We start from the raw sequence: 19,744 nt of genomic DNA on the forward strand, positions 1-19,744 counted from the left end.
GTGCCGCACTTTTGTTAAGTCCACTCACCTCACATCTCAGTCACTCCAGACACCCCATTCTATCACACTTACACTCACATATTTAAGTATTCATCGTAGGGTGATGATCACTTTTGGTTTATATTTATGGTACACAGCCTCATCGCGATAACGCACGCTCTGTCTGCCTCAGCTCCCGTATCGGTTGACACTCCCGGCTACCTCCGTTGTCCGTGGCTGCGCCTCTTGCCATTCCATGACCCGTGAGTATGGGTACTCGTTCTGGATACATTGTTCCTGTTCCCTCCATTTTTTTCTCATTTATTATACAAACCTGACTAACTGTCGGCACACCATTTCTTGTCCCACAGATATTCATCACATTATCAGCTCCTGATGAGTGGCAATATAGCCACGAAACGCGTAGAGCTTCAAATACTACGAATTACATTTAAACATGCAGTTTTACTAAACTCTGGAATGTTTTTACTTAATTCTATTGATTTTTACTGTGTGCAATATGCCTATATACAAGGCCAATGCTTTTGATGTACGAACTGTGGGATTGATGTTTTTGATGTACAATACTTCAATATATTTACTATTTATGATGGATTATGGATCATACAATGTGTATCTTTGTGCCCTATGCTATACATTTAATATATAAGTTAATAAATTTATATTATTGATTTTTGTTGCTCTTCTGTTTTTTGCTTCCAAAATCGCATGCTTTGTCAAAGTCCCAACCTTTTCTTTTTACCGTGCCAATAGGGATGGAGGCTTTTCGGCCTCATTTAAAGTCCCAACATTTTTCTTGTAGTCTATATCACCCAGGGATGGAAGCATGCGATTTTTGGTGCAGCTCTTCAGCCAAACACATATAACTTAATGTGCTAGGCGTTTTTTTCCCTCTTTTTCCCTGCCCCCGTAAAACTGGAATGGGACTTGGGATAGGCCATTGGAGCACTTTGGCATGATACCTTCGCGCCAGACCTAGCTCCTTTTACTGCAACATAGCAGGGTATGGTCATGATCAAATTCTTCTTATGATAAATGCAGGTGCAACATTATATCTTTTTTTATACTCTGCTTAAATTGGGTCTGCTGTGGTGTGGGGCGCGGGCCCTACGGCTTTGCTTCCGTGGCTGGTGTTTTTCTTCTGATTATGGGAGCTGCGATGCGCACCGGGGCTCCCGCCCCTCCTCCCTGCTGGGGGAGTGGGCGGTTCCCCCGCTGCGCATCGACGTCACGCATCCGGCGTCACGTGGCTGATGTCATCACGTGGGCGCCGTGTATTTATCTGACGCCTTCCTGGGAGGGAGCTGGCGTTTGGCGTCGCTCGCTGGGGGGCTGACTCCCCCGGGGACAGGGTTGTCCCCCCCCTCCCTACCTGGATTGTCAGCGTGACGTTGGCGGCATCGTGTGACCGCGGTGAGGCACTAATTAACCTTTGGCACAAGATCATTGGACACCACTAGTATGGTGACTGTTGTTCCTGACACCCCTAGACACTTAGATGGCAATGAGCATTATGCCCTACACTTCCAGGTATTGTTCTTTAGCACACTTTTTTTGTGGTTTTTGTTTTCAACATTCCCTTGCTGTGTTTTTGTTGTTGACCCAGTTTATACCTATATTTTATTAACTATCCTATTCATCTTCACACGATGGAGTTCACCATTGTTGGAGCATTTCCATTGCTCCTAACATGTTTTCACCATCTTACATTCCCTAAATTTGTGCCGCACTTTTGTTAAGTCCACTCACCTCACATCTCAGTCACTCCAGACACCCCATTCTATCACACTTACACTCACATATTTAAGTATTCATCGTAGGGTGATGATCACTTTTGGTTTATATTTATGGTACACAGCCTCATCGCGATAACGCACGCTCTGTCTGCCTCAGCTCCCGTATCGGTTGACACTCCCGGCTACCTCCGTTGTCCGTGGCTGCGCCTCTTGCCATTCCATGACCCGTGAGTATGGGTACTCGTTCTGGATACATTGTTCCTGTTCCCTCCATTTTTTTCTCATTTATTATACAAACCTGACTAACTGTCGGCACACCATTTCTTGTCCCACAGATATTCATCACATTATCAGCTCCTGATGAGTGGCAATATAGCCACGAAACGCGTAGAGCTTCAAATACTACGAATTACATTTAAACATGCAGTTTTACTAAACTCTGGAATGTTTTTACTTAATTCTATTGATTTTTACTGTGTGCAATATGCCTATATACAAGGCCAATGCTTTTGATGTACGAACTGTGGGATTGATGTTTTTGATGTACAATACTTCAATATATTTACTATTTATGATGGATTATGGATCATACAATGTGTATCTTTGTGCCCTATGCTATACATTTAATATATAAGTTAATAAATTTATATTATTGATTTTTGTTGCTCTTCTGTTTTTTGCTTCCAAAATCGCATGCTTTGTCAAAGTCCCAACCTTTTCTTTTTACCGTTTAAAATGAAAACCCTTGCCATGATTGGCCAAATGCAACCAAAGCATGAGTGAGGCTATATCACGCTTACATATCAAAATTCAGATTCAGAATACTGTATTAATCCCAAATGGAAACATTATACATTATACATTATTTACTACATTAACTACTACATTACTACATTAACCCAAATATACGGCCTCTCTGCATCTGCACCGAGAGGCCGCATATTTGCATGAATTGCTGTCACTGATGCTGTCCTGAGAGTGCGTGTGCTGCACGCTCCTGGCACAGTTACCGGTGTCCTATCATATTGCGTCCCCCATTGGATAGTGTCTGCTGTGTACTGCGCATGCCCAGTACACAGCACACACAGATTCCGGAAATAGCCGAAGATGAACGGCACCTGCGCCATGAGTCCAGGTTCTAGCCCCACCATCCAAGTGGACATAGAGTTAAAATATAAAGAGCCGAGCGCAGCGAGGCTGGGCCCGAAGCGCGGCGAGCGAAGCGAGCCCGTGCGGGGCCCTCTAATACCGGCAGCCCTATGTCCACTTGGATGGTGGCACTACCACCTCGACTCACAGCACAGGCGCTGTTCATCTTCAGAGACTTTCCGAAGCTCCTTCTGCTCCGTACTGCACAAGCGCTGCGCCTGCGCAGTACGGGGCGGACAGTATCCGATGGCCGGACTCTATATGCCAGAACACTGGCACCTAACCGAAAGCTCCTGACCACTGCATGGAATCGGAGTTTTCGGATCACGTGACTGTCGTGAAAGCCAATCACAGTGGTCACATGATCTTAAGCCCTGCCCTGCCTCCCACCATCATAAACTTCTTAAAGGGCTGGGTGCTGCCTGCACAAAGGAGTTAAATATTACATTATATACATACAAAATACCAATTCAGCTGTCAAAAAAAGTATTGCCCCCTGACAGCCGCTACTCTACCGTCCACTGAAAAGCAATCCTCTGTGGATGAAGACTACTTTCTTCTGGGAATTTTGTCCCTGGATGCATACTCCCTCTATTTGTCCCTGGATGCATACTCCTTCTATTTGTCCCTGGATGCATACTCCCTCTATTTGTCCCTGGATGCATACTCCTTCTATTTGTCCCTGGATGCATACTCCCCAAAATGTTAGTACCACTCGGTGCACTGTCCAGCTACAGCAGCTTTCAGCCTCTCATAGAGTTGTACAGGCTGCCGGTAGTAGGGCTGGACAACCACGTCCAAACGTCAAGATCGCATGCACAGGGGCTACACGCCCAGCGTGCATGGGGCCTCGGTGGGAAGAGCACCTGAAGCACCTCTATCTATTGAATTTGAAATACATTGCTGAATTACTTCCAGCTCTAATGACGTCATCCTATCCATCACAGCCAAGTGATAATGAATATTAGCACACATAGGACGGTGTTATCTCACACCTATGTGTTACATTGCCAAGATAGATACACAGTGTGATTCCACATTGGAGTGCTGCCGATGTGCTAAATCTGTGTAACTCTTTATCTTATAAATCTGATGGAAGTTAAAGCGAATCTGCCAGTACTATAAATATGCTGTACAGGCTGCGGCAGTACATTGGCTAGAAATCTACTGAAGATCAGCCAAAAAAAAAAAAACTGACCAGCTATTACAGATTTAGAAGATCATGTGACATAAGAAAATGCAGACTCTGTTTAAACAGCTTAGAGATTGCTTCTTGGGCAAACATAGAAAATGTGCTTTTTTTCCACCCGTAATGGGCAGATAGGTGCTAACCTGGAACTGTCAAGCTGTAAATACCAACACTGCGTGTTGTGCACCTAGCAATGAATTTACAGAAAAAATGTACTATGTAATAAGAGCTTAGTGAAAAATGTAAAGCCACATCCACTTCAAATATCCAATTTTCAGAATCAAAAAATTCCTTTTTTTTTTATTTGGTTGGGTATCTAAAGTGATCATCGCTTTATTTATTATCAAAGCCAACATTCTTGGATAAATTAATCCCAAAAATCCATTCTTCAGCAATACCTGATAAATTAGCAATACACATCTTTTTTAACTATTTATTTATATTTGTAATTTACTTTTATTAAACTGTAAATATATAATAAATATATAGTAAATAATTGATCAGATATTGCTGAAGAACGGACAGCAAATTTACACTGCTATACAAGCTGTACACTCACTACTTTACATTTTATCAAAGTGTCATTTCTTCAGTGTTGTCACATGAAAAGATATGAATAAAATATTTACAAAAATGTGAGTGCTGTACTGCTCACTTTTGTGAGATACTGTACGTATGTATAATATATATGTAGATATCTATCTATCTATCTATCTATCTAGATAGATAGATAGATAGATCTATAGATAGATATATATCTATATATTATGTTATTTATATTGTTTTTACGTTAATGTGTTGGGGTTATAGCTGTTAAGTAAAACTTCCAATGTTCCTCCCTTCACTGGAACTAAAAGCAATCTGGTGGCCTATGCAAGCTCTTTATATAGCTAGAGGCCATATATAATATGCAAAACAGAAAAAACAAAACATAGTTCATCAGGCCATGCAGATAAAAACACCTTGTATTAAACCAGAAGAACAAGATTGCATTTACAATAAAGTGGTTTGATCAGGGCATATCACCAGGGACAGGCCCCCTTTCTTAGATCAGGGTTCAGCTCTGAGGAAGGGGGCCTGTCCCCCGAAACACATCAGCTTCCAACCACAGCATTTTGGACATCATCTATGCTGGAGTTGTGATTTGACATGCTTGTATCTTCTCATGGTTTTATGTTTTTGGTGATTTTATTAATAAAAATGGGATTGTAGATATAGTAATTATTAGCAGGGGTTTCTTGAGCCAAAACGGTTATTTCAAGGGTTCTTCCAAGGTAAAAAGGTTGAGAAAGGCTGATCAGGAGTGAACATTGCAGGAACCATGGAGTGACCACATACAAGAATGTTCCCTAAGGATTGATAGAGGGGACTGACCCTGTACCCTTTGAAAACAGAGATCCTTCACTAACAAGTTTCAGGACCCATGCCCCTTCATCAGAGTCCACCTACTTTATTGTTAAGTGTAATTTTATTCTTCTGCTTCATTAAAATATGTTTTTATCTGTACAATCTGACACACTCTGTTTCATATTTCAGTTTCTAGTGTTTTTTCACATCATCACAGCAGTTATTAGAGCACTTGTCTGCCATTTGTTTAATGCCAATAACTTTCAGAGGAGCACAGCAACTGAACACATGCTGTGCAATAATATATGTTTTTGTGGTTACAAACAGCAGTCTTGGGTTATTTCAGTTGAGCTTCTGCTCATCTGTGAATCTTGCAGACACATGGATGCGCTCACAAAGGAACCATAAGCCATCACGACTTTGCTTCTTGTTGCTTTGAAGTTGCTTTTTCCTTTTGGCATGTTTGAAGTGAATGCAAAGAGTTCACATAGGGCTTTAATGCTCAACAAACATCTTCGAGCCCCTGAGCTCCATTCATGCCCAGACTGCTCCGTGGTACATTGACAAGATCTTTTTAGCTTAGCGTGTGGAGTCAATTACTCAGCAATTATCCCCCCCCCCCCCCACCATGTCCATTATTGAGGCAGCCTCTAAAATGCTGTATAAACTGTCCCGCTTCCCAAATGACTGCTATCATACTTGGATGAATTATGCAAGATCGCTTATGAGTCATGGTAATATGGCTGTCTAATGATAAGGGGGGAGTACAGTTATGATGGACTGCACTAAATGGATGGAAGCTGCTGTCTCATGTGAAGAAGGATAAAGGAAAGGATGTAGAGTATCAGTGGTATGGGTTTAACAATAAACCATTACTCAGTAGCATTCCCTTTAAATAAATGAGACGTGTAAAACATGCAGAGCCACGTCCCACTAATCTACAACCTTTATTCTTATAGCTGCAGCCTGGCTCTGATACAACGTAACTATTTAACTACTCGCACATACTGCACAGCGATCCACAAATCACAATACACAAATACTAAGCAAAAAAATATTCTATGGGTTCCTTCACACATTTGGCAGCCCTTGTCGCCACTCTGAGAAGCAATCAGTGATGGATCACTTTTTAGAAGGCAATTGACAGGCAGTTTGGAGGTGATATGTTGGCACCTCACTGCTTATTTTAACTCTCAAGTAGAACTTTCCCAATCAAAATTGACTATTTTTAATCCTTATACTGCTAGGATTAGGAAAAAGATAGGAAAGTATATCATATTTACTTTATATTTCGTCAGTTACGTCCTGGCTTCGTGCATAGGCAAATTATTTCATATATTCCAGGAGTCTTCAGGAGGGGAGGACAGGAGGAAGGGTTTTCTCAATTAAGCACATTCTCCTGCATGCATGCCCGAGCTAAGGGCAGATAGATTCCACGAAGTAAATGCTACACATGAATAATTTGCCCTTATAGCGCATTTCTGGTTCTACCAGCCAGAAATGCACAGTAGAACTTCACTTTCCCAATCAACATTGACTATTTTTAATCCTCATGCTGCTAGCATTAGTAAATGGATAGGAAAGTATATCAGATTAGGAATAGATAGGAAAGTATATCAGATTTACTTGTTTTAAACTATTTTTTTGATATAGTGCTCCAGGGTTTAGTCAGGGAGCTCCTCGTCAAATTCCTTGTCAGGAGTAGCTACTGTAGTTAAAGAGGAAGTAAACCCTGATGGGTTTACTTCCTCTTTTTTTCCCTGCAAAGGTAAAGCATAATGGACTACTATGCATCGCATAGTAGCTCATTATGTGTCACTTACCTGACACAGGAGCCAGCGAAGTCGCCGCTGTCCCCTGTAGTCCGCCGCATCCATGTTGCTGGTGGCGTCTCGCAGCTCCGACGAATCACAGCGGCGCAACCGCGATGACGTCACTCCCGCGCATGCGCACGGGAGTCGCGTCTCGCAGCTCCGCCGCTGCCATACGGCGAAGCCGCGATGACGTCACTCCCGCGCATGCGCACGGGAGTCGACAAATTAGGCAAATCCATTCTTGGATTTGCCGCATTTAGTGCGCCTGCGCGCCGCTGTCTACGGCGCATGCGCCGTAGACAGCGGTGCCCATTTTCGGGCAAATATCTCCTAAACCATATAGGTTTAGGAGATATTGCTTGGACCTACAGGTAAGCCTTAATCTAGGCTTACCTATAGGTCCAAGTTGTTTGGAAGGGTTTACTTCCTCTTTAATTACTAAGGATCCATTGACTTCTCCCTAAATTTGGCCTGGTTGTAATTTCCTCTTCTACTACCAGGTGGCTGGGAATTTGGAGGTATTAGATTGAGAAGGACAACCCATGGTCGGTTTATGGGTATATGGGGTATCTCAGCCAATGGGTTTTGCCTGCTGGAAGAGCCTATATATTCATGTGAGGTCAGGTGATCCAGGTTCTTGTGTGCCACCCAGACCACCATCTGGGAGGACATGTGTCGTCTGCTCTGGGCTTATAGGCCGGGGATTGGGCCTATCCCGGGGGCATCAGGCTGCCAGGCTGTGTGAGGGCCTATCAAAAAAGTGAGAGGTCAGCACAGGGTCGGGACTGCGGCTTGCAGTCTAACCAAAAGTGACGGTTCTGCTGGATTACCAGAAGTAAATGCTACATAAATCATTTTCCCTTACTCAATTTAGGCCACTGGCAGAAATGCTGGGGGGTGTTTTTCAAAGTGATTTCTAAACAAAATAAAGCATGGATAATACTAATTTGTTAAAAAACTAATTAAATAGAGTTTTTGGTTCTCAGATGCAGTGCAGATCTGCTTTAATTTGCAACATAATGCAATACACACAGATGAAGATCAGTTGTAACACAGCCCCTTTCACCTGAATGGGTCGCGTTTGGTAACAGTACTGCCCACTGAACCTGCCATGTTTGCAGTGGCCACAAGAGCAAAGCAGCTTATAGGGGATGGTACATGCCTACACACCTATGCAGCTTAAGTGGCATGTACATGTACAATATATATGTAAAGAGCTGTCTAAATTGACAACTCTACATAATAATAATACAATAATAAGTGATAATAATAATGTACATGCCTACGCTGCTTAATAAAAGGAAGTGTATATGTGCGTGTGTGTTGGGGGGGTTAAACCACAGCTCAACCACCTATTTTTGGCACCCCCTACTGCAAGTGGAACTAAAATCTTATTGCAAAAAAACAGCATTACAAGGACTATTAAGAGACAGCAGTAACTAAAGCTTGAACAGTCACTGCTGACTCATCCATTAACCGGCCATAAGAGGCTCGTATTTTGGGACACAGCTCATATTTCAAGTGATCTCTTTCACTCTATCTTAATTCGAGTTATGGGTGACCCTGACAACACCACCCAGCTCCACAAACATTAACAAAGGAATCAGTGACTGCAGCCAATCAGATACAGTGGAGTATTCTGACAGCTGCGGGTGCTGGCTGTCACAATACAATAGCCGGGAGTGGGAGTTTCATCCATCCACGCAGGTTACTTGGATGGAAAATCTATGGATAGCATTTTCAGGAGAATGTCAGTGATGGCAGTCTCCATTTTTCTCTCAATGTAGAAGAAAACGAACAGCAGAGTGCTGAGGTCATTTCCAAATAATAAAAAAAAACACTTTATTAAAAAAAGCTGCACACTTTCATTGAAGTTAGCATGAAACAACATGAGTAGGGAACACCTGAGACCAAGCAGCTGTGATCATTGTGAGGCTGGAGGCTTCACTGAGCAAACAGAGACCGAGGATGACAGGGAGACAGCCAGCTCAAAGTATAGATATTAGAGGCGGCGTTCTAGGCTGCACGCGGTGGATGACAGCTGTCAAAATGCCTGGTGGATGTCGGGACAGGGGGTGTGCTTGATGCATTTCCAGGGACTTTGCCCTCTTTTTCAAAAGCAGTCATTTGAAAAAGAGAACAAAGAGGGCAAAGTCCCTGGAGACGTGTCCATCCAGTAATATGCATACTTTGAGCTGGCTGGCTCCCTGTCATCCCTGGTCTCTGTTTACTCAATGATGCCTACAGCCTCACACTGATCACAGCTGCTTGGTCTCCGGTGTTCTCTATCCATGCTGTTTCATGCTAACCTCAATGTAAGTGTGCTGCTTATTTTAATAAAGTAGTTTTTTTTATTTGATACTGACCTCAGCGCCCTGCTGTTCGTTTTTTTCTACATTGAGGTGATCCTAAACAGATCTTCTGCAGGAGCTGTAGAGGTTCCAGTCTCGGTCCTTTCTCCTGTTCAGTAATCCATCCATCCGGTTGCCTCATACATTCCTCTACCCTGTTTATGGTCTACAGATACAGATGAAAGTTGCAATGGACCAAGGGACATTGCACTTCTCCTAGGAGAGCTGTATGTACTGTGTACTTGTACACTCTTTGGATTTTCCATGTTTCTTTCTCTTGGTAATGACAAGACTCTATGTTCTCTGCTCACGCACCCAACTTGGAGTCTCAATCCTTCTGCTGCAAAACGGGTGTTTTTGCTTTTCCTACAGCAATGGGCCGAATATAAGTTAATGAAAGGGCATTAAAATCCTGTAAAAGGAGGCAGCAGGAGTTGAGAACTGGGAGATCATGGGCTAACCGATTGAACTCCAGCATCTTACAGCAAGTGAAATATCGGTTCAGGGTGGGCTGACCCTTTAAAAGCTAAGTGACATCTGTCATCACTCCTGATCAGCCATTAGAGGAGACATTCCACAATGACACATTACTGCTTCAGGGGACACAGAGTCAGTGTACAGCACAACGTCACTATATTTGCAGCTGCATGTTAAGCCTAAAGAAGTGTATGGACATAATTCCCGTAAAATCTGCCATCTACCGTTGCCCATATAATTTGATTGTACAATCTCCTTTATATTTACCATAACTTTGGTATGTGTGGGGCTACCCGTACAATCTATTTAATGTGTATCTAATCATGCAGGGTATTTTAATATATAGTTATTGGTAGATCTAAAGCTGGTCATGCACTATATAATATGGTTGTACAATCACCTTTAAACCGGCCATATATGATACATGGATTAAAATTTGGTCAGTTCAGCAGGACCGGCCAAGATCTGATCCATCTACAGGCAGGCTGATTGTACCCAATTGATCTATTAATTGAAAAAAGAACAAAAGAGCTGCGCCAAATAATATATAAGTCAAAAAAATATAAATCAAAAAAATATAAAAAAATCAAAGGAACAATTTATGAAGAAAAGTTCATGAAAACTTTATGTTATCCAAGAAAGGAAAACGATCGAACCAGAGTGATCCCACACTTCCTTATCACTATAGAGTCCCACCACCGACAAAACAGTGCGCTTACCAGATGGTAAAAGCACAAGGAGCGTTTAAAGTACTAAGTCACCGGCAGCCCCTCGCTTCCACCGAACACTTTATCCTTAATCCCTCAGGAACGAACGATCCATACACTGTAGCCGCTCCACAATCTCATAAGTATCCTTCTATATTCCTCCCCCTTCCTGGATCCTTCCAGGAAGGGGGAGGAATATAGAAGGTTACTTATGAGATTGTGGAGCGGCTACAGTGTATGGATCGTTCGTTCCTGAGGGATTAAGGATAAAGTGTTCGGTGGAAGCGAGGGGCTGCCGGTGACTTAGTATTTTAAACGCTCCTTGTGCTTTTACCATCTGGTAAGCGCACTGTTTTGTCGGTGGTGGGACTCTATAGTGATAAGGAAGTGTGGGATCACTCTGGTTCGATCGTTTTCCTTTCTTGGATAACATAAAGTTTTCATGGACTTTTCTTCATAAACTGTTCCTTTGATTTTTTTATATTTTTTTGATTTATATTTTTTTGATTTATATATTATTTGGCGCAGCTCTTTTGTTCTTTTTTCTATCTATATTTATGTGTGTGTATCCCACTGTGGAGCAGCAGCCTTATGTTCTGTGAAACATTCATTTGTACTTTTTGGATTATTTGTATTTATGTCTAAGATTAATTTTTTTGGGGATATTCATTTGAGGAAAATATTTATTTTTTTTGCTTGATATTTTTTCCCCTAGCACGATAAAACAAGAAAGAGGAATTGTTTCCCCTTTTTTTTGAGGGTTTCAGCGCGGTTTCATTTTCTTTTGCTGATCTATTAATTGACTTGGGTACAATCAGCCTGGTTGGCCGGGATGGCTCTATGTGCCCCCAACCCCCACTCCCCAATTTTCCCCCAATCCGCAATTTTCTTTCCTGAGAGATGGTGAAAATTGAGTACTGTCCGTGATACTTTTTTTATTTGCACTAACATACAATTTTTCAGGACAAGCTTTGGGGGTATGTCCCCTTCTTCTAGGTCCAAGCAGTTCTAATAATAAAAAAAGTATCATGGACAGTACTCAATTTTCTCTGTCACAATTGCACTAATACGGCTACAATCACATTAAGTCTGAGAGATGGTGAAAGGAAAGATAATTGAGTCATATACAGCCTGTCTTAGGCTCCATTCACACTAAAGTCGCATGATTTCCAGTGTGACTTTGGAGCGCAAATTAATTTAATTTTTTTCAACATTCTTTATTTTATTTTTTTCAAAATGGAGCCTGACTTTGCTGTGACTTTCAGTTTGACTTTACACTAAGGCTCGGTTCACACTGCCGCGACTTGGGATCCGACTTGTAAGACCCCATGTCGCATGACATGTGAAATCCCATGTTAGTCATGAGAGCTGTCTTGATTAGCACTACTGAAGTTTCACCCACTTTACAAAAGATTCCTGTACTACTTCAAGGTGGCTTCTATCCGACTTGTGCCCACAGACCTTAATGGAAGTCGCCTCCAAGTCAGATCCTCATCTATATTGATGTGATTTGGATGCAGGGAGATTACGGAGTCATTCCCTGCAGTGTAGCCCCTCCCTCGCTTCAAATTGCATCAAGTCGCATCAAAGTAGTATGCCAAGTTTTGAAACTTTCAGGTCGCAGTAGTGTGAACCAAGCCTAAATGGATCTAAGTCGCATCAAAAGTCACACCAAAGTAGCGCAGGTACCTTCTCAAAATCGCTTTGACTTCAAGCCGCACTGATCAGAATGGGTACCATTAAAAAAAATTGCTGTGACTTTTCATGAGACTTGTCATGTTCAAAGTTGCATGACAAGTCGCGTTAGTTTTAATGGAGCCCTGGATTTACCAGAACAATATAGTTTGGGTGTGTATAGGATGTACGGTAAAAGTACTGTGTATAGGATATACTGTAAAATGACTGTGTGTATAAAATATACTGTAAAAGTACTGTGTGTATAGAATATACTGTAAAAGTACTGTGTGTATAGGATACACTGTAAGATTACTGTGTGTATAGGATATACTGTAAAAGTACCATGTGTATAGGATATACTGTAAAAGTACCATGTGTATAGAATATAGTGTAAAAGTACTGTGTGTATAGGATATACTGTAAAAGTACCATGTGTATAGGATATACTGTAAAAGTACCATGTGTATAGAATATAGTGTAAAAGTACTGTGTGTATAGGATATACTGTATAATTACTGTGTGCATAGGATATACTATAAAAGCACTGTGTGTATAGGATACACTGTAAAAGTACCGTGTGTATAGGATATGCTGTAAAAGCACTGTGTGTATAGGATACACTGTTAAAGTACTGTGTGTATAGGATATACTGTGAAAGTACTGTGTGTATAGGATATACTGTAAAAGTACCGTGTGTATAGGATATACTGTAAAAGCACTGTGTGTATAGGATACACTGTAAAAGCACTGTGTGTATAGGATATACTGTAAAAGCACTGTGTGTATAGGATACACTGTAAAAGCACTGTGTGTATAGGATATACTGTAACATAGCCAGCCACGCAGTACTTTCACACATTGCTAAAGAACCACTGCCAGTAACAGAGTCACATGAGTAATGGGGTCACATGTAGCAAGCTGCCAGTGGCAATGGGTGGCAGACATGAGTAGCTGTCAGACCAGCACCAAGTCACGTCTGATGCCCATCTATTACCCGACACAGGAAGGGCTGACAGCCAGCTGGGAGGCTGACACTTGCAGAAACGTGTCACAGCTCTTTCTGTAAATAGAGGTCTTACAATAAAACTCTGGGAAGGAAATTACTTCTATAGGTATATCATGGCTTGTATTTATTGTTTTGCCACTTAACTTTACTTGGGTGACATTTACTTTGCTAAAGCACCGTGTAATATAAATGCTCGCCATGGGAATTTTACATAAAATGCTATTTTAACTTTTATTTGTGTTTGCATATCAGTGCTGCTGATCTCCTCCAGCCTCTTTCAACCACTTCCTATCAACGTGCGCTTGCTCTAACCTTGGCTGCACATCATTGCTCCGGACCGGCTTCCCCACAGTGACATAATGAACCATGCCTTTGCAATGTGTCAGTGCGACTCCCTGCAGTCTCCACCAAGGAAATGGAACAAAGTTGCAACCCAGGGGTACAACTGAAAGAAAGGTGCCACCCCATATCAGGAAGTGTCTGAACAAGGAACCTTCATGGCAGGATCATCGGGTGGTTCATTTAATAAAAGATGCTTATTGAATAAAAAAAAAAACTTTTGAAATGACACCACCATGTAAAACTTTTGATGAGATGTTAGTGGGGTTTAGGTCTACTCTAAACAGATTTCTTCTCCAGGAGTGGCCCCCAAGTGAGGAGATGGAATTCTGGCTCGTGGCAGCTATAAATCTCCTGTCTGGGATTATAGTACAATTGGGAACAAATTACAAGGAGGAAGCAGCATGTGAAGTTGTGATGGGAGGCAGCCAAGCTCGCCCCTTCCTGCTAGAAGTGAAACGTGTACTCACTGTGGACAGCAGCATCCAGTCCCTGGACCTAACTGTGCATGGGCAGCATCCAGTCCCTGGATCTTCTCACTGTGGACAGGCAGCATTCAGTCCCTGGACCTAACTGTGCATGGGCAGCATCCAGTCCCTGGATCTTCTCACTGTGGACAGGCAGCATTCAGTCCCTGGACCTGCTCACTGGTCCTTAGTTATTCAGTCCCTGGATCTTCTCACTGTGGACAGGCAGCATTCAGTCCCTGGACCTGCTCACTGGTCCTTAGTTGTCCAGTCCCTGGAAATTCACACTGGTGTTTTATCATCCAGTCCCTAGACCACCTAACTGTGGACAGGCAACATCCAGTCCTTGTACCTCCTGACTGGCTCTCTGTCAGCCAGTCCCTGGATCTTCTCACTGGTCCTCAGCCATCAAGTCCCTGGATCACCTTATTGGTCCTTAGTCATCCAGTCTCTAGACCTGGTCGCAAGTTCTCAGTCATCCAGTCCCTGGATCTTTTCTTTTCTGGATTAGGATCTTAGTTGTCCAGTCCCTGGAACTCCTCACTTTGGATAGGTAGCTTGCAGTCCCTGAATCTTCTCAGTGACTCTTAGTTGTCCAGTCCCTGGAACTCCTCAGTGTGGATAGGTAGCTTGCAGTCCCTGAATCTTCTCACTGGACTCCAACCATCCAGTCCCTGGACCCCTTTACTGGTTCTCGGTCATTAATGTCACTGGACCTCCTTACTGGTTCTCAGTCATTCATTCCCTGGACTTCCTCTTTCCACTTGTCTTTAGCCAGTCCCTGGACCTCCTCAGTGGTCCTCAGTCCTCCCACCCGGCCACAGCATGTCAGCAGCTGCTGCTAAACCCTCCAAAGCCCCTTCCCTAGGAGAGGAGGACTCCAGATGCCAGACAGAGGTCCTGTACACGGTGGAGTGCTGTGCAGGGAGGGGGTTTCCGAGGCACAGGGGGGCTTTTCATCAGACACCTCCACTTCAAAGTCTTGCTTGTCGGCTTTGAACTGCTGTCCCCAGTGCAGCCCCTCACCTCCCCGTGTATGAAGTTGTGCGGAGAACTTGCTGAGTGTTCAGCCTGGAGTACATCATCAGTGAGATCGGGGAGGAGCCTAGACCCCCTTCTCTGCCTGTCCTCCACACCCCCTTCCCTGCCTGTCCTCTCCACCCCCTCCTCTTCTCCAGGGAGCCCGGGGAACAACGAGCCTTCTGTTGGCTTTGTCTCCGCAGGTCTGCCCGGCACTGTGTGCTACAGAACGGATCGGCGGTGTTCTCCTGTCCTCCAGCCCCGGGACAGAGCGGGCTGTCTGCGGACAATGGCGTCCATCCGGTATGAGGCGGCACCGGGGTGATGGACCGATCAGCCGCTTCCAACTTCTCCCGGGATTATGGAGAGGACTGTCCGGGAAGGATTGGAGGGGTAGGAGAGGAATGAAGGGCTCGGATGGTCGGATATTTGTGTTACACGATGTTTATATACAAATATAGAAATCAGTTTCAAAATATCGCTCTGTTTATAAACAAGCGTGTCAGCTCCGGTCCTACATCATATTCATAAAGGTGTGATGGGTGGGAGATCTCCTCCACCACTGCAGCTTTATAGGTGCTCATCTATGCAGCCTCATCGTGCCCATCAGTGCAGCCTCACTGGTGCTCATCTATGCAGCCTCATCGGTGCCCATCAGTGCAGCCTCACTGGTGCTCATCTATGCAGCCTCACTGGTGCCCATCAGTGCAGCCTCACTGGTGCACATCAGTGCAGCCTCACCCATGCCCATTAGTGCAGCTTTACCCATGCCCATAAGTGCAGCCTTACCGGTGACTATCAGTGCAACCTTACCAGTGCCCATCAATGCAGCCTCACCAATGCCCATCAGTACAGCCTCACCGGTGCTCATCTATGCAGCTTTATCGGTGCCCATCAGTGCAGCCTCACTGGTGTTCACCAATGCAGCCTCACCAGTGCTAATCAATGCAGCATCACCGGTGTCCATTAATGCAGCCTCACCAGTGCCCATTAATGCAGTCTGATCAGTGCCCATCAATTCAGCTTCACCAGTGCCCATCAGGTCAGCCTCATCAGTGTCCATCAATGCAGCCTCACCAGTGACCATCAATGTAGTCTGATCAGTGTCCATCAATGCAGCCTGATCAGTGGCCATCAATGCAGCCTCACCAGTGCTCATCAATGCAGCCTGTTCAGTGAATGGGGATTAGAAAGAGGAGAGTCACTGGATTACACAGAGCAGGGATTTTCCACTTACCCGATGTGACCGCTGTCATACGAAGTCCCACTTTGACATCACTAATGTGCGACACTTGCACCTCCCCTTCCCCTCCAAAGCAGCACAATGGGCCCAGTGGGACCCCTCTGGCCCAGCTTGCGGTGCACTCACCCAGGATCGGCCCTGTAAAGTGGGGACAGACTTGGTCCATTGACAGTGTCCTAGGCCCTGGCACTGTCCCTGGAAACTGGGGATGTCTGGTCACCCAAAAAGCCAGCAGGACCCACAGGCCATGGAAAGCAGGACCCATGGGTCAGTGGACAGCAGGACTCACTGGTCAGTGACCAGCTCCCAGCAGGGCCCACAGGCTGTGGACCCTGCTGGCCACTGACCTGTGGGTCCTGCTGGGCGCTGGCTATGGCCTGTGGGCCAGGGCCAGCGCCCAGCAGGACTTACAGGCCAACAGGACCCACAGACCGTGGCTAGCTCCCAGCAGGATCCAGAGTGTTGAGGGTTATTTTAAGTTTACTGGGTGGGCATTGGGGAAGGGTAAATGGGGTGTATGGAGGGAGATAGATGAAATGTGGGGGTTAACTGGCCTACTGGGTGTCAGAGTCTCTCACTTCGGCGATAGCAGCAGTACTGGGGGGGGGGGGGTGATGCTCCTGTCCTGGGGTCAAGTAAAGTTGCACCCCACCTCTATCTGCCTCCAAGATCTGGGAGTTGTAGCTTCCTGGCTGGTTCACTGGGAGCTTGAGCATGCGCAGATTACAACTCCCATAATGCAACAGCGTGCATCAGCTATTCGGCGACTGGCTGCCGCGGTTGTGCCCCTGGCCCGACTTTCTCCAAGAAAAAAAAATGTCAGTGGGCAGCGGGCGGCTGACGGCCATTTTGCCTATATATCAGGGCAGCCTGGGGGGTGATTGCCACCCTGCCCCCTGGCCCAACCCGCCCTTGCTTGGGGTACTAGACATCCCACTGACACCAATGATGGGGCACTATTCTTCCCACTGACACCTATGATGGGGCCATATTTCTCCCACTGATACCAGTGATGGGGCACTGTGCCTTCCACTGATACCAATGATGGGGCACTATTCCTCCCATTGACACCAATGATGGAGCCCTATTCTTCCCAATGACACCAATAATGGAGCACTTTTCCTCCCACTAACACCAACGATGGAGTCCTATTCATCCCACTGACACCAACGATGGGGCACTATTCTTCCCACTGATACCAATAATGGGATACAATTCCTCCATCTGATACCAGTAATGGGGCACTATTTCTCCCATTGATACCAATAATGGGGCACTATTTCTCCCATTGATACCAATAATGGTGCACTATTCCTCCCACTAATACCAACAATAGGGCACTATTCCTCCCACTGATACCAACAATAGGGCACTATTCCTCTCACTGATACCAACAACAAAGCACTATTCCTCCTACTGATAGCAACTAGGGATGGTCCAAACATCCCCCGGTTTGGTTCACACCAGAACACCGCGAATAGGCAAAACATGAACATGCGAACCCTATTAAAGACTATGGGACACAAACATGAAAAATCAAAAGTGATAATTTTAAAGGCTTGTATGCAAGTTATTGCCATAAAAAGTGTATGGGGACCCAGGTACTGCTCCAGGGGACATGTATCAATGCAAAAGTGAAACAATAAAAATAAAATATTTCTTTAAATATTGTGCCTGGGGGTCCCCTTAGTCTGCCTGTAAAGTGGCACATCTCTGAAAAACCCTGGCCATTGGTTGTCAGGGGCTGTGGGCGGGGGGCTTATCGGAATCTGGAAGACTCCTTTAACAAGGGGGCCCCCAGATCCCAGCCCCCCTATGTGAATGGGTATCGGGTACATTGTACCCCTACCCATTTACCAAAAAATGTGTCAAAAAGTAAAAACCACAACAGACAGTTTTTGACAATTCCTTTATTAAAAAAAAAAGAAAAGTGTCCCGTGATGTTCATTTATCTTCAATCACGCCGCCCAATGGACCTGAAAAATAGAAATGAATGAGCTCTACCTTGATGGGAGGCCTCCCGGTGACTGCTGTCTCTTCGCTTTGACAGCTGTTATATAGGCAAGTGTGGGGCCACCCGATAATGTAACCGAGTGAACCCACCTCCTTCTGATGTCATGTGTCATCATGTGACATCAGAGGGGGCAGGGTAATCCGATTACGTCATCTGGAAAGATAGCAGTCGCCAGGAGGCCTCCCATCAAGGCTGAGCTTTTCCTTTCTATTTTTCAGGTCTTTCGGGCAGCCAGACTTAAAGGCACAGCACACCAACATCAAAACCTCATCCCAACTGTGAAGTATGGTGGTGGAGGCATCATGGTTTAGGGCTACTTTGCTGTATCAGGGCCTGGACAGATTGCCATCATCGATGGAAAAATGAATTTGCAAGTTTATCAAGACATTTTGCAGGAGAACTTAAGGCCATCTGCCCACCAGCGAAGCTCAACAGAAGATGGGTGTTGCAATAGGACAACGACCCAAAGCATAGAAGTAAGTCAACAACAGAATGGCTTAAATAGAAGAAAATACACCTTTTGGAGTGGCCCAGTCAGAGTCCTGACCTCAACCCAATTGAGATGGTGTGGCATGACCTCAAGAAAGCGATTCACACCAGACATCCCAAGAATATTGCACTAAAACAGTTCTGTAGAGGAATGGTCAAGAATTACTCCTGACCGCTGTGCACGTCTGATCTGCAACTACAGGAAACATTTGGTTGAAGTTATTACTGCCAAAGGAGGTTTAACCAGTTATTAAATCCAAGGGTTCACATACTTTTTCCATCTGCACTGTGAATGTTTACATGGTGTGTTCAATAAAAACATGGTAACATTTAATTCTTTGTGTGTTATTAGTTTAAGCAGACTGTGATTGTCTATTGTTGTGACTTAGATGAAGATCAGATCACATTTTATGACCAATTCGTGCAGAAATCCATATCATTCCAAAAGGGTTCACATACTTTTTTTTACAACTGTATACTCTGAACTGTATTATATATACTACATTGCCTAAACCGTATATATATATATATATATATATATATATATATATATATATATATATATATATGCACTATACTGCATGCACGCCGCTAACTAACCTGCCTAATTTATCTCAAATTCTCCACGTTAACACACTACATACGGCCGCCATGTAAGCAGCTTTATATAGTGTGGGGCATGGACTGCCTTGGGCCAATAATGGCTCTGACAGTACATC

At 44.3% G+C, this 19,744-nt stretch overlaps 1 protein-coding gene and 1 long non-coding RNA gene across 2 annotated transcripts in view; one reads left to right on the plus strand and one right to left on the minus strand.

Annotated features, from left to right (window-relative positions):
• The window catches only part of CHST3 (carbohydrate sulfotransferase 3), a 194,696-nt gene extending 180,295 nt beyond the window's left edge, over positions 1–14,401 (minus strand). The window contains exon 1 of the mRNA XM_077454570.1: positions 14,263–14,401. The gene's annotated coding sequence lies outside the window, so the exon portion shown is untranslated. The remainder of the gene's footprint in view (positions 1–14,262) is intronic.
• Positions 14,402–15,538: 1,137 nt separating this feature from the next.
• On the plus strand, positions 15,539–19,359 carry LOC143930323 (uncharacterized). Its single transcript, XR_013262753.1, has 2 exons — positions 15,539–15,672; positions 18,755–19,359. It is a non-coding gene; the product is annotated as an uncharacterized LOC143930323 (long non-coding RNA).
• Positions 19,360–19,744: the final 385 nt, after the last annotated feature.

This window comes from Lithobates pipiens, unplaced genomic scaffold (assembly GCF_037356315.1).
Source record: "Lithobates pipiens isolate NorthernLeopardFrog02 unplaced genomic scaffold, aLitPip1_a1.2 Scaffold_25, whole genome shotgun sequence".
Lineage (NCBI taxonomy): Eukaryota > Metazoa > Chordata > Amphibia > Anura > Ranidae > Lithobates > Lithobates pipiens.